The 13,520-nt window shown below is 30.4% G+C and overlaps 2 protein-coding genes across 4 annotated transcripts in view; one reads left to right on the top strand and one right to left on the bottom strand.

The window, feature by feature from the left end:
- rols (zinc-RING finger and ankyrin repeat domain-containing protein rolling pebbles) overlaps window positions 1–12,912 on the bottom strand; it is a 280,008-nt gene extending 267,096 nt beyond the window's left edge. Inside the window, exon 1 of one of the 2 annotated variants that reach the window (XM_074141593.1) lies at window positions 12,604–12,912. The gene's annotated coding sequence lies outside the window, so the exon portion shown is untranslated. The remainder of the gene's footprint in view (window positions 1–12,603) is intronic. The other variant, XM_074141599.1, reaches the window with a different exon arrangement.
- The window catches only part of LOC141461006 (uncharacterized), a 463,946-nt gene that overhangs the window by 273,779 nt on the left and 176,647 nt on the right, over window positions 1–13,520 (top strand). The gene's annotated exons all lie outside the window — the stretch shown is intronic.

Below are 13,520 nucleotides of genomic sequence, written 5' to 3'. Positions count from 1 at the left end.
TGGAGGTTTCCTAAAATGTTTAAACCTTTATACGAGTATCTCTCTTCCTGTTGTTCCGATATTAATGAATCCTTTACCGAATTGTAGAGAAAAGTTAGCTCTATAACTGATATAAATAAGAATGTTTTAGTGATAATAGTTATGGAGATATTGAAGGTTAAGTTTTGGAGGTTTCCTAAAATGTTTAAACCTTTATACGAGTATCTCTCTTCCTGTTGTTCCGATATTAATGAATCCTTTACCGAATTGTAGAGAAAAGTTAGCTCTATAACTGATATAAATAGGAATGTTTTTGTGATAATAGTTATGGAGATATTGAAGGTTAAGGTTTGGAGGTTTCCTAAAAACTTTAAACCTTTATATCTCTCTTCCTGTTGTTCCGATATTAATGAATCCTTTACCAAATTGTAGAGAAAAGTTAGCTCTATAACTGATATAAATAGGAATGTTTTAGTGATAATAGTTATGGAGATATTGAAGGTAAAATTTGGAGGTTTCCTAAAAATTTTAAACCTTTATATCTCTCTTCCTGTTGTTCCGATATTAATGAATCCTTTACCGAATTGTAGAGAAAAGTTAGCTCTATAACTGATATAAATAGGAATGTTTTAGTGATAATAGTTATGGAGATATTGAAGGTTAAAATTTGGAGCTTACATAAAAATTTAAATGCTCTATATCTCTCTTCCTGTAGTTCCGATTTTAATGAATCCTTTACCAAATTGTAGAGAAAAGTTAGCTCTATAACTGATATAAATAGGAATGTGTTAGTGATTATAGTTATGGAGATATTGAAGGTTAAAATTTGGAGCTTACATAAAAATTTAAATGCTCTATATCTCTCTTCCTGTAGTTCCGATTTTAATGAATCCTTTACCAAATTGCAGAGAAATATTAGCTCTATAACTGATATAAATAGGAATGTTTTAGTGATTATAGTTATGGAGATATTGAAGGTTAAAATTTGGAGCTTACATAAAAATTTAAATGCTCTATATCTCTCTTCCTGTAGTTCCGATTTTAATGAATCCTTTACCAAATTGTAGAGAAAAGTTAGCTCTATAACTGATATAAATAGGAATGTTTTAGTGATTATAGTTATGGAGATATTGAAGGTTAAAATTTGGAGCTTACATAAAAATTTAAATGCTCTATATCTCTCTTCCTGTAGTTCCGATTTTAATGAATCCTTTACCAAATTGTAGAGAAAAGTTAGCTCTATAACTGATATAAATAGGAATGTTTTAGTGATAATAGTCATGGAGATATTGAAGGTTAAGTTTTGGAGGTTTCCTAAAATTTTTAAACCTTTATACGAGTATCTCTCTTCCTGTTGTTCCGATATTAATGAATCCTTTGCCGAATTGTAGAGAAAAGTTAGCTCTATAACTGATATAAATAGGAATGTTTTAGTGATAATAGTTATGGAGATATTGAAGGTAAAATTTGGAGGTTTCCTAAAAATTTTAAACCTTTATATCTCTCTTCCTGTTGTTCCGATATTAATGAATCCTTTACCAAATTGTAGAGAAAAGTTAGCTCTATAACTGATATAAATAGGAATGTTTTTGTGATAATAGTTATGGAGATATTGAAGGTTAAGGTTTGGAGGTTTCCTAAAAACTTTAAACCTTTATATCTCTCTTCCTGTGGTTCCGATATTAATGAATCCTTTACCAAATTGTAGAGAAAAGTTAGCTCTATAACTGATATAAATAGGAATGTTTTAGTGATAATAGTTATGGAGATATTGAAGGTTAAGTTTTGGAGGTTTCCTAAAATTTTTAAACCTTTATACGAGTATCTCTCTTCCTGTTGTTCCGATATTAATGAATCCTTTGCCGAATTGTAGAGAAAAGTTAGCTCTATAACTGATATAAATAGGAATGTTTTAGTGATAATAGTTATGGAGATATTGAAGGTAAAATTTGGAGGTTTCCTAAAAATTTTAAACCTTTATATCTCTCTTCCTGTTGTTCCGATATTAATGAATCCTTTACCAAATTGTAGAGAAAAGTTAGCTCTATAACTGATATAAATAGGAATGTTTTTGTGATAATAGTTATGGAGATATTGAAGGTTAAGGTTTGGAGGTTTCCTAAAAACTTTAAACCTTTATATCTCTCTTCCTGTTGTTCCGATATTAATGAATCCTTTACCAAATTGTAGAGAAAAGTTAGCTCTATAACTGATATAAATAGGAATGTTTTTGTGATAATAGTTATGGAGATATTGAAGGTTAAGGTTTGGAGGTTTCCTAAAAACTTTAAACCTTTATATCTCTCTTCCTGTTGTTCCGATATTAATGAATCCTTTACCGAATTGTAGAGAAAAGTTAGCTCTATAACTGATATAAATAGGAATGTTTTTGTGATAATAGTTATGGAGATATTGAAGGTTAAGGTTTGGTGGTTTCCTAAAAACTTTAAACCTTTATATCTCTCTTCCTGTTGTTCCGATATTAATGAATCCTTTACCAAATTGTAGAGAAAAGTTAGCTCTATAACTGATATAAATAGGAATGTTTTAGTGATAATAGTTATGGAGATATTGAAGGTTAAGTTTTGGAGGTTTCCTAAAATTTTTAACCTTTATACGAGTATCTCTCTTCCTGTTGTTCCGATATTAATGAATCCTTTGCCGAATTGTAGAGAAAAGTTAGCTCTATAACTGATATAAATAGGAATGTTTTTGTGATAATAGTTATGGAGATATTGAAGGTTAAGGTTTGGAGGTTTCCTAAAAACTTTAAACCTTTATATCTCTCTTCCTGTGGTTCCGATATTAATGAATCCTTTACCAAATTGTAGAGAAAAGTTAGCTCTATAACTGATATAAATAGGAATGTTTTAGTGATAATAGTTATGGAGATATTGAAGGTTAAGTTTTGGAGGTTTCCTAAAATTTTTAAACCTTTATACGAGTATCTCTCTTCCTGTTGTTCCGATATTAATGAATCCTTTGCCGAATTGTAGAGAAAAGTTAGCTCTATAACTGATATAAATAGGAATGTTTTAGTGATAATAGTTATGGAGATATTGAAGGTAAAATTTGGAGGTTTCCTAAAAATTTTAAACCTTTATATCTCTCTTCCTGTTGTTCCGATATTAATGAATCCTTTACCAAATTGTAGAGAAAAGTTAGCTCTATAACTGATATAAATAGGAATGTTTTTGTGATAATAGTTATGGAGATATTGAAGGTTAAGGTTTGGAGGTTTCCTAAAAACTTTAAACCTTTATATCTCTCTTCCTGTTGTTCCGATATTAATGAATCCTTTACCAAATTGTAGAGAAAAGTTAGCTCTATAACTGATATAAATAGGAATGTTTTTGTGATAATAGTTATGGAGATATTGAAGGTTAAGGTTTGGAGGTTTCCTAAAAACTTTAAACCTTTATATCTCTCTTCCTGTTGTTCCGATATTAATGAATCCTTTACCGAATTGTAGAGAAAAGTTAGCTCTATAACTGATATAAATAGGAATGTTTTTGTGATAATAGTTATGGAGATATTGAAGGTTAAGGTTTGGTGGTTTCCTAAAAACTTTAAACCTTTATATCTCTCTTCCTGTTGTTCCGATATTAATGAATCCTTTACCAAATTGTAGAGAAAAGTTAGCTCTATAACTGATATAAATAGGAATGTTTTAGTGATAATAGTTATGGAGATATTGAAGGTTAAGTTTTGGAGGTTTCCTAAAATTTTTAACCTTTATACGAGTATCTCTCTTCCTGTTGTTCCGATATTAATGAATCCTTTGCCGAATTGTAGAGAAAAGTTAGCTCTATAACTGATATAAATAGGAATGTTTTAGTGATAATAGTTATGGAGATATTGAAGGTAAAATTTGGAGGTTTCCTAAAAATTTTAAACCTTTATATCTCTCTTCCTGTTGTTCCGATATTAATGAATCCTTTACCGAATTGTAGAGAAAAGTTAGCTCTATAACTGATATAAATAGGAATGTTTTTGTGATAATAGTTATGGAGATATTGAAGGTTAAGTTTTGGAGGTTTCCTAAAATGTTTAAACCTTTATACGAGTATCTCTCTTCCTGTTGTTCCGATATTAATGAATCCTTTACCGAATTGTAGAGAAAAGTTAGCTCTATAACTGATATAAATAAGAATGTTTTAGTGATAATAGTTATGGAGATATTGAAGGTTAAGTTTTGGAGGTTTCCTAAAATGTTTAAACCTTTATACGAGTATCTCTCTTCCTGTTGTTCCGATATTAATGAATCCTTTACCGAATTGTAGAGAAAAGTTAGCTCTATAACTGATATAAATAGGAATGTTTTTGTGATAATAGTTATGGAGATATTGAAGGTTAAGGTTTGGAGGTTTCCTAAAAACTTTAAACCTTTATATCTCTCTTCCTGTTGTTCCGATATTAATGAATCCTTTACCAAATTGTAGAGAAAAGTTAGCTCTATAACTGATATAAATAGGAATGTTTTAGTGATAATAGTTATGGAGATATTGAAGGTAAAATTTGGAGGTTTCCTAAAAATTTTAAACCTTTATATCTCTCTTCCTGTTGTTCCGATATTAATGAATCCTTTACCGAATTGTAGAGAAAAGTTAGCTCTATAACTGATATAAATAGGAATGTTTTAGTGATAATAGTTATGGAGATATTGAAGGTTAAAATTTGGAGCTTACATAAAAATTTAAATGCTCTATATCTCTCTTCCTGTAGTTCCGATTTTAATGAATCCTTTACCAAATTGTAGAGAAAAGTTAGCTCTATAACTGATATAAATAGGAATGTTTTAGTGATTATAGTTATGGAGATATTGAAGGTTAAAATTTGGAGCTTACATAAAAATTTAAATGCTCTATATCTCTCTTCCTGTAGTTCCGATTTTAATGAATCCTTTACCAAATTGTAGAGAAAAGTTAGCTCTATAACTGATATAAATAGGAATGTTTTATTGATAATAGTTATGGAGATATTGAAGGTTAAAATTTGGAGCTTACATAAAAATTTAAATGCTCTATATCTCTCTTCCTGTAGTTCCGATTTTAATGAATCCTTTACCAAATTGTAGAGAAAAGTTAGCTCTATAACTGATATAAATAGGAATGTTTTAGTGATTATAGTTATGGAGATATTGAAGGTTAAAATTTGGAGCTTACATAAAAATTTAAATGCTCTATATCTCTCTTCCTGTAGTTCCGATTTTAATGAATCCTTTACCAAATTGTAGAGAAAAGTTAGCTCTATAACTGATATAAATAGGAATGTTTTAGTGATTATAGTTATGGAGATATTGAAGGTTAAAATTTGGAGCTTACATAAAAATTTAAATGCTCTATATCTCTCTTCCTGTAGTTCCGATTTTAATGAATCCTTTACCAAATTGTAGAGAAAAGTTAGCTCTATAACTGATATAAATAGGAATGTTTTAGTGATTATAGTTATGGAGATATTGAAGGTTAAAATTTGGAGCTTACATAAAAATTTAAATGCTCTATATCTCTCTTCCTGTAGTTCCGATTTTAATGAATCCTTTACCAAATTGTAGAGAAAAGTTAGCTCTATAACTGATATAAATAGGAATGTTTTAGTGATTATAGTTATGGAGATATTGAAGGTTAAAATTTGGAGCTTACATAAAAATTTAAATGCTCTATATCTCTCTTCCTGTAGTTCCGATTTTAATGAATCCTTTACCAAATTGTAGAGAAAAGTTAGCTCTATAACTGATATAAATAGGAATGTTTTATTGATAATAGTTATGGAGATATTGAAGGTTAAAATTTGGAGCTTACATAAAAATTTAAATGCTCTATATCTCTCTTCCTGTAGTTCCGATTTTAATGAATCCTTTACCAAATTGTAGAGAAAAGTTAGCTCTATAACTGATATAAATAGGAATGTTTTAGTGATTATAGTTATGGAGATATTGTAGGTTAAAATTTGGAGCTTACATAAAAATTTAAATGCTCTATATCTCTCTTCCTGTAGTTCCGATTTTAATGAATCCTTTACCAAATTGTAGAGAAAAGTTAGCTCTATAACTGATATAAATAGGAATGTTTTAGTGATTATAGTTATGGAGATATTGAAGGTTAAAATTTGGAGCTTACATAAAAATTTAAATGCTCTATATCTCTCTTCCTGTAGTTCCGATTTTAATGAATCCTTTACCAAATTGTAGAGAAAAGTTAGCTCTATAACTGATATAAATAGGAATGTTTTAGTGATTATAGTTATGGAGATATTGAAGGTTAAAATTTGGAGCTTACATAAAAATTTAAATGCTCTATATCTCTCTTCCTGTAGTTCCGATTTTAATGAATCCTTTACCAAATTGTAGAGAAAAGTTAGCTCTATAACTGATATAAATAGGAATGTTTTAGTGATTATAGTTATGGAGATATTGAAGGTTAAAATTTGGAGCTTACATAAAAATTTAAATGCTCTATATCTCTCTTCCTGTAGTTCCGATTTTAATGAATCCTTTACCAAATTGTAGAGAAAAGTTAGCTCTATAACTGATATAAATAGGAATGTTTTAGTGATTATAGTTATGGAGATATTGAAGGTTAAAATTTGGAGCTTACATAAAAATTTAAATGCTCTATATCTCTCTTCCTGTAGTTCCGATTTTAATGAATCCTTTACCAAATTGTAGAGAAAAGTTAGCTCTATAACTGATATAAATAGGAATGTTTTAGTGATTATAGTTATGGAGATATTGAAGGTTAAAATTTGGAGCTTACATAAAAATTTAAATGCTCTATATCTCTCTTCCTGTAGTTTCGATTTTAATGAATCCTTTACCAAATTGTAGAGAAAAGTTAGCTCTATAACTGATATAAATAGGAATGTTTTAGTGATTATAGTTATGGAGATATTGAAGGTTAAAATTTGGAGCTTACATAAAAATTTAAATGCTCTATATCTCTCTTCCTGTAGTTCCGATTTTAATGAATCCTTTTCCAAATGGGAGAGAAATATTAGCTCTATAACTGATATAAATAGGAATGTTTTATTGATAATAATTTCCAAATTAGCATCATTGTATTTCTTCTTCTAATGGTATTCCATGGTATATATCCAGAGTTATAGTTAATTTTGTCTTTCATAATGTTTTGGTGAATGGATTTCTGTTTGTATATTTCCTAAGATTTCCAGAAGTTTTCCCTCTTTTTCCTGAATGTAACAGAGGTCATTGTGTAGTTGATGACGACTTTGTTTTTGATAAGAAGGTTTGTTTGGGTAAGGATTTTGGGAGTCTCTATGTCATACGTACTTTGGGAGCGAAGTTTGTCTCACGAATCAATTAGGTCCCACCTAAAATGATTACAAACAACTCCATAAAACGTTCGCCTTAATTTTAATAAAATTTTGGCAGGAAGAAGAAGTGGCAGGGGAATTATTGCAATCGTAAATCAGCCTAATTATTCTAAATATTCCTAATATTTATTTATCATTAAATATATTTAAAGTTTTTCAAATCAAGGAACAAGCAGAAAACATTCATCCAAAAGATACCAAAAATCTCCTTAACAAAAACTTACAGTTTAAAAAGTTAAGTAGAAAAGGGTTGATTAAACGCCAAAAAGGTACACAAATCAGTAATCAACCCTTACACTTGGCTTTTTAAACAGTTTTTTGTTTAGGAGTTTATAATTTCAGTTTCCAAGGACAGCCCTTTTCTTGGTAACCATATGATCATAGAGCCATCTCTCCGTCTTTGATCTTGTGTTCCTTTCAGATAACAATGTACGTATCTTGGATATCTGAGTATAAACAATATTATTAGAGCTAGCCTTTTGTATCTTTATTACTCTCTTGCGTTCAAGAGGAAAAGTATATCTACTGGGAAGTTATTGAGCTATTGGCCAGCTAAGGGGGAGCAAAAACCTTGAAAGGTTGGGTTACGTAAATCTGTGGTTTGTCTGTATACTATATCTAGACGGAGTGTATTTTTAGGTATCAGAGATAATAACTAAATGAAAATAACTGCCGATTTTGGTTCGAACTTGGTAAACTATTGGACGAATTGTGCTACAGGGCTCTACTTTATTGAGATGGATACTATCAGACTAATGTTTTAAATCACTTTGTATGCTACTGTTGCAATTGGGCGTTTTTGCAGTAATGGGGCAATAGATGCATGTAGTGTGCAAGTGGCTTCGACTTGCAATTTAGGCTGTAACTTCCCGCAAGGCTGGATAGATCCAAAACATTTTTTCCAAACAAAATTGGAATCGATTTCACGTTTTAAAGATTAGTTTTGTGAATTAGTGCGAAAAAGTGAACCTTTTTTTCTTTTCTTCTTACGCGTACGGCAATCGTAGTAGTTCCGTTTTAAAACGTTTCCGTTTTCTTTCCGTACTAAAACTATTAACACTCAAAAATTGCTGAGCTTTAATTAACTCAACACTAAAGGTTTTTGGTAAACTTATTTGCTTTTTTTGGGGGGTAAAATAAACTAAAATTCAACACAAATAGATTGGCCGAATTGAATTTGATACGAGTAGTTTCGTAGTAGATTGGACTGTAGTCTTTCCGGTTTGGTCCAGGTTTGCCAACAGAATTGCAAAAAAAGTGTGCTGCCGATTATTTGCGTCTTTAACTGGTAGAACCCCAAAGGAGGATTCTAAGCAGTCGGCTTTCTTTTAAAAGTTAACACTTTTATTTCCAACTTGATTTGAATTGAACCTAATTTCTGGACTAATTAAAAAATATTTTTAGAACATTCCACTTACTAAACTGGGTATACATATTTGTAAATAACAAAGAAATATTTACATCCCAAGTTTTGTTGGTACGTCAGTAGATGAAGTCCAGAAGCTCTCTAGGGAGTCCCGCACAGCCTTTTGTGGTAATTTTAGCCCTGAATGGGTTAAACCCTATCTCTCTCTCTTGGACAGCTTCCCCTCCTCGCCCCCCCTCTTACACTCACACACATTTCTTGAGTCATCTAACACTTAAAGGGGCGAATATCTTCGGTTAACCGTTGTGGACATTAACTCGTTAGGAACCCTGCCAGACAGACTCCTAGATTGATCTGATGCTAACAACATCTTATTCCATTCTCCTCCAGCAGACAAAGTGAGCCTCGTACTTCTCAAGATAAAGTTCAAGTTTTTCTTCTTCACAAATATTTCTAGTCTAGTAAGAAGTATGTTCTAAAAATATTTTTAATTAGTTCAGAAATTAGGTTAAATTAAAATCAAGTTGGAAATAAAATTAGTAACGTTTATTACTATTATTAACTTTTATTATAACTTTTATTACTATTAGTAACTTTTATTATAACTTTTATTACTATTAGTAACTTTTATTATAACTTTTATTACTATTAGTAACTTTTATTATAACTTTTATTACTATTAGTAACTTTTATTATAACTTTTATTACTATTAGTAACTTTTATTGGAAAGCAGACTGCTTAGAATCCTCCATTAGGTCTATAAGTTTCACTATAAATACGAAATTAATCTGCGGCACACTTTTTTTGCAATTCTGTTGGCAAACCTGGACCGAACCGGAAAGACTACAGGCCGGATCTGTTACGAAACTATCAAATTTAATTCGGCTAATCTATTTATGTAGAATTTTAGTTTATTTAAACTAGATGCATTTCCACATTGCGCACATCAATTTGATGTGAATCCCCTTCCCTCCAAAAATGATTGCCAGGAAATAGTAATAACATCTATCTAGCTTAAAAATAACTTCTAACAAAAAAATAGAAGATCTTCATCAAGAGAGCTTTGTTGTCTAGTTAAATCTTATTTAATAGGAGAATGAGATATGGAGTGCGACCGCCTAGATCGTTAAGGTGTTAATAAGATAGATGATTTGGTAGGCTGTAGGCGTGATTAGGATGTAGATGCAGCCAAAAGACGACTGGTTACTATCTTTAGTCGCAGCACCAGTTTCAAAAGTTAGTTACAACTTGGTTTCTACTTTTATACATTACGTCTGTTCTGTATATAGACCTGGTTGAGACCCTCGCTGGAGAAGTCTAGGGGCCAGGCTGGAGGAATATAAATGGCTGCTCGAAATTATTTACTGTAACCCTTTCAAAAACGATAATCAATTCTGTACTTCCGGTAAAGGAATTTACCGTAACGTTATCGATTACAAGTTTATTAATCAAACCAAATATGGTTCCAAGATTGTGACCTTGTTGAGAAAGACGCTAGTTAACTTCCATCTTAATTGTTGTTGAATCTATCTATTTAAAATACTCTCCCCAGCTGTGTTACGTAGCAGAAGACTGGAAATAGAAAATGGTACAAACCAAGAAACTTGGTTCTGGTTATTATGTCAGCGGCGCCCCAAATTTAAAAATTAGTGGTTTTATTATTTCTGAGATTTAATTTTAATTCGAACTCACAAATATTCTTTAATCTTCGAAAAAATTTTGAGCAATAATTAATTATTCTGATTAATTTATTAACCAATAATATGCATTATTAATATTGAACTTACCAATAATTTATATTTATTTAAATCTAGCAGACTTGCGTCTCCAAAAAGTAGACACCAATTCTGTGACTATCAGCGCTTTCTATTGCCAGTTGAAAGTACTTTCAGCATTTATTGATTTTTTGTGTGTAAACAAATTTTTCTCCATTTACTCTTAATTTTGAGTTTTATTTAAAAAATAATTTAGAAAAATAATAATATTTCGGAGTAATATTAATATATTCAATATTCTCTATTTATTTTCAATTTTTAAGCACTGCTTACAGCTTAAGCACTGCTTACAGCTTAAGCAAATCATTAAAAGCTTTTGAGAGTTATTTGATAGAATGTATTTGATAAATATATTTATATTGAAGCCATGAAGTTTATTTAAAAAGAGTTAAAGTATTTAATAAGGCAGCTTAAGAAATGTAATATTTTTCGACTTAATTCTAAATTTGATAATGGCCGACGTCCGTAATTATTATTGTCTAATTCAAATAAGAAGTCTATGTAGAATATTTTAACTAAATTTAGAATAAGCTTTATTTTTATTTGGTGATCTCGTGAGGCCTACTCTGTTCCAGGCTCCCCAAGATGATGGGTGTCCATGAAAGGAATTCAATGTTAGTTTTCCGATCTAAGTATTCTATAAGCCAGAGTAAGGCGAAGATCCCGTCGGCTATTCCCTCACCCATGGAACTCTTGGAGCAGTTTTTCTGGTTAGGTGAATGGACACTTCTCCTCAAATCCTTGCCGGACAACCATGTCCTTAATCCAGTTGCCCTCTGCACCGGTCTTCTATAAATGATAGAAGCTGTTAGGAAGAGAAAAACAATCGTAAAGCTTGATTCGAACTCGGGGTCTCCGCGTTGGAATCCAGTACGCAAAACTGAGGTACTCCATTCCTTGTTCCTTCATCAGGATGTAAGCTACATCCTTATTCTTTTTCTATTATTCCCTAAAAATAGGAAAAATTGTAAAACTAGAACTTTTTTTGAAGTACACAGATAACAATTTCGGATTTAAGTAATTTACTCACGTTACTTAATTTTAAAGTAACTACTCACTTCACACAAAGTACAATTTCCATTGAATCAACTTTATTCAACTTAGGAATCACCCTGATCACTCTGGTTTGTGTCGATTGATAAAATAAGACAAATAAATTGCCAGGCGATGTTTTTAATACCAATTTCAAAGACATTAAAAATTATTTTTATTACTTATTTCTGAATTTATGCTGAACATCTTTTATTACTACATAAAATAAGTAATAATTGAATATTATATAATTGATGTGTAAGAAATCGATCCATTTCTTAGATATTTTAGGACTTAGATTTTAATTCATTTTATTTAAGACATTCTTGGGAAATTTTTAATTTACTTTTGTTTGCTTTATTAAATTTTCTTTTTATTAAAATTAAATTTTATTAAATTATCTACCGATTTTACTTTATTTTTGTTTTTGACATCTGATTTAAGTGGAAGTTAAGCGCTGCAGAAGGATGTAAAAATCGACGGTTTAAGTTCAGTGTTCAATTAAACTGATTGGTACTTTACTTTGTGTAGTAGTTAAGCATTAATAATAATATGTAATTAATAAATAATCTAGTTTGTTAATATTAAATGTTAATCAACTATGCAATTTTTGCCCACGTAAGACGAATTCAAGAGTAAAATTTTGTTAAAACTATTATTTATTATCAAGCCAGTAATAGACCAACTCCAATTTTCCCTTTTTCTTTTTAATGTGCGAGTGAATGATGATTATTCAGAAAAAAGATAAATCACAAGAATTATTTGGAATAGAGTTAAAATGAAGTGCCTTTATAATACTAACTGTGATGATGAGATACATCTTTTATTATTCTAACAGAAAAATATTTATAGATGATAAATGGCCAGCACAAAGGTCTGTGACATCTAATACATTCTAAAAAATTTGACACTAGAAGTATGAACGAAATGTTTGGTACTAGCTGATTTGTGTACCTTTTAGGGTTTAATCAACCCTTATACTCGAACTTTTTAATTAATCTGTAAGTGTTTGTTAAGGAATTAAATTTTATGCTTTTGTTGGCCCTTATGAAAGGGCTTCTAAGCTCGGAACTTACGAGTAACTGGGAAAAAAATTGAAAATTGAAAAGGGTACTCACCAAATTCTTGAAAATGAAAAGTGAAGCTACTGATGTCTTAGTTTTCCTTAATTAAGAACAATTTATTTAAATAAATAAAAAGAAAAACCGTTTCGAAAAGGTAAAGTTCATCGGCCAAACAGTTCAAAGGCCGGTCGTTTAAAAAAATTAATAAAAAAGTATATTTCCGTTTTGAAAGCTAAAAGAAGAAAAAATGCAAATATCTTGAGAACGTCCACACAAAAATAGAACTCGTTAATTTCCTAAACGGAAAGCTTAGAAAAAAACCGAAAAAACGGAACAAATTTAGCGACGTGTAGAGCAACCGGGACTGGGAAGTTTGAAAATGAACTGAAGGAGCTCCTTTAGGATCGCTGCTCTCTTATAGCCAAGCGAATAAGGGTGGTCAGAAATAGATACCCTTGTAGTCCCACATGATTCTTCCATTTCCTAAGGAGAGGGGGAGCCTACATACACTTTTACTACACCATACCATTCGGCCCCCCCCCACACACTACAAGCTTAAGGGAGATCTTTTTTTAACTTGGGAGGGATTAAAGGGCATTCGCCGAGTCGATACATTAATTTGAAAATTTCCTAAAAATTTCAAACCTCTATATCTCTCTTCCTGTTGTTCCGATATTAATGAATCCTTTATCAAAGGATGTAAAGGAATATTACCTCTATTACTGATATGAATAGAAATGTTTTAGTGACTATAATTATGGAGATATTAAAGGTTAAAGTTTGGAGCTATCATAAAAACTTTAAACCTCTATATCTCTCTTCCTGTTGTTCCAATTTTAATGAATCTTTAACCAAATTGTAGAGAAATATTAGCTCTATAACTGATATAAATAGGAATGTTTTATTGATAATAGTTATGGAGATATTGAAGGTTAAAGTTTGGAACTTTCACAAAAAATTAAAAGCTCTAT

Source organism: Rhodnius prolixus, unplaced genomic scaffold (genome assembly GCF_049639745.1).
Source record: "Rhodnius prolixus isolate KJV_2025 unplaced genomic scaffold, Rpr scaffold_6, whole genome shotgun sequence".
NCBI classification, from domain to species: domain Eukaryota; kingdom Metazoa; phylum Arthropoda; class Insecta; order Hemiptera; family Reduviidae; genus Rhodnius; species Rhodnius prolixus.
Note: the sequence above shows the minus strand (reverse complement) of the source record. Positions and strands in the feature narration are given on the sequence as shown.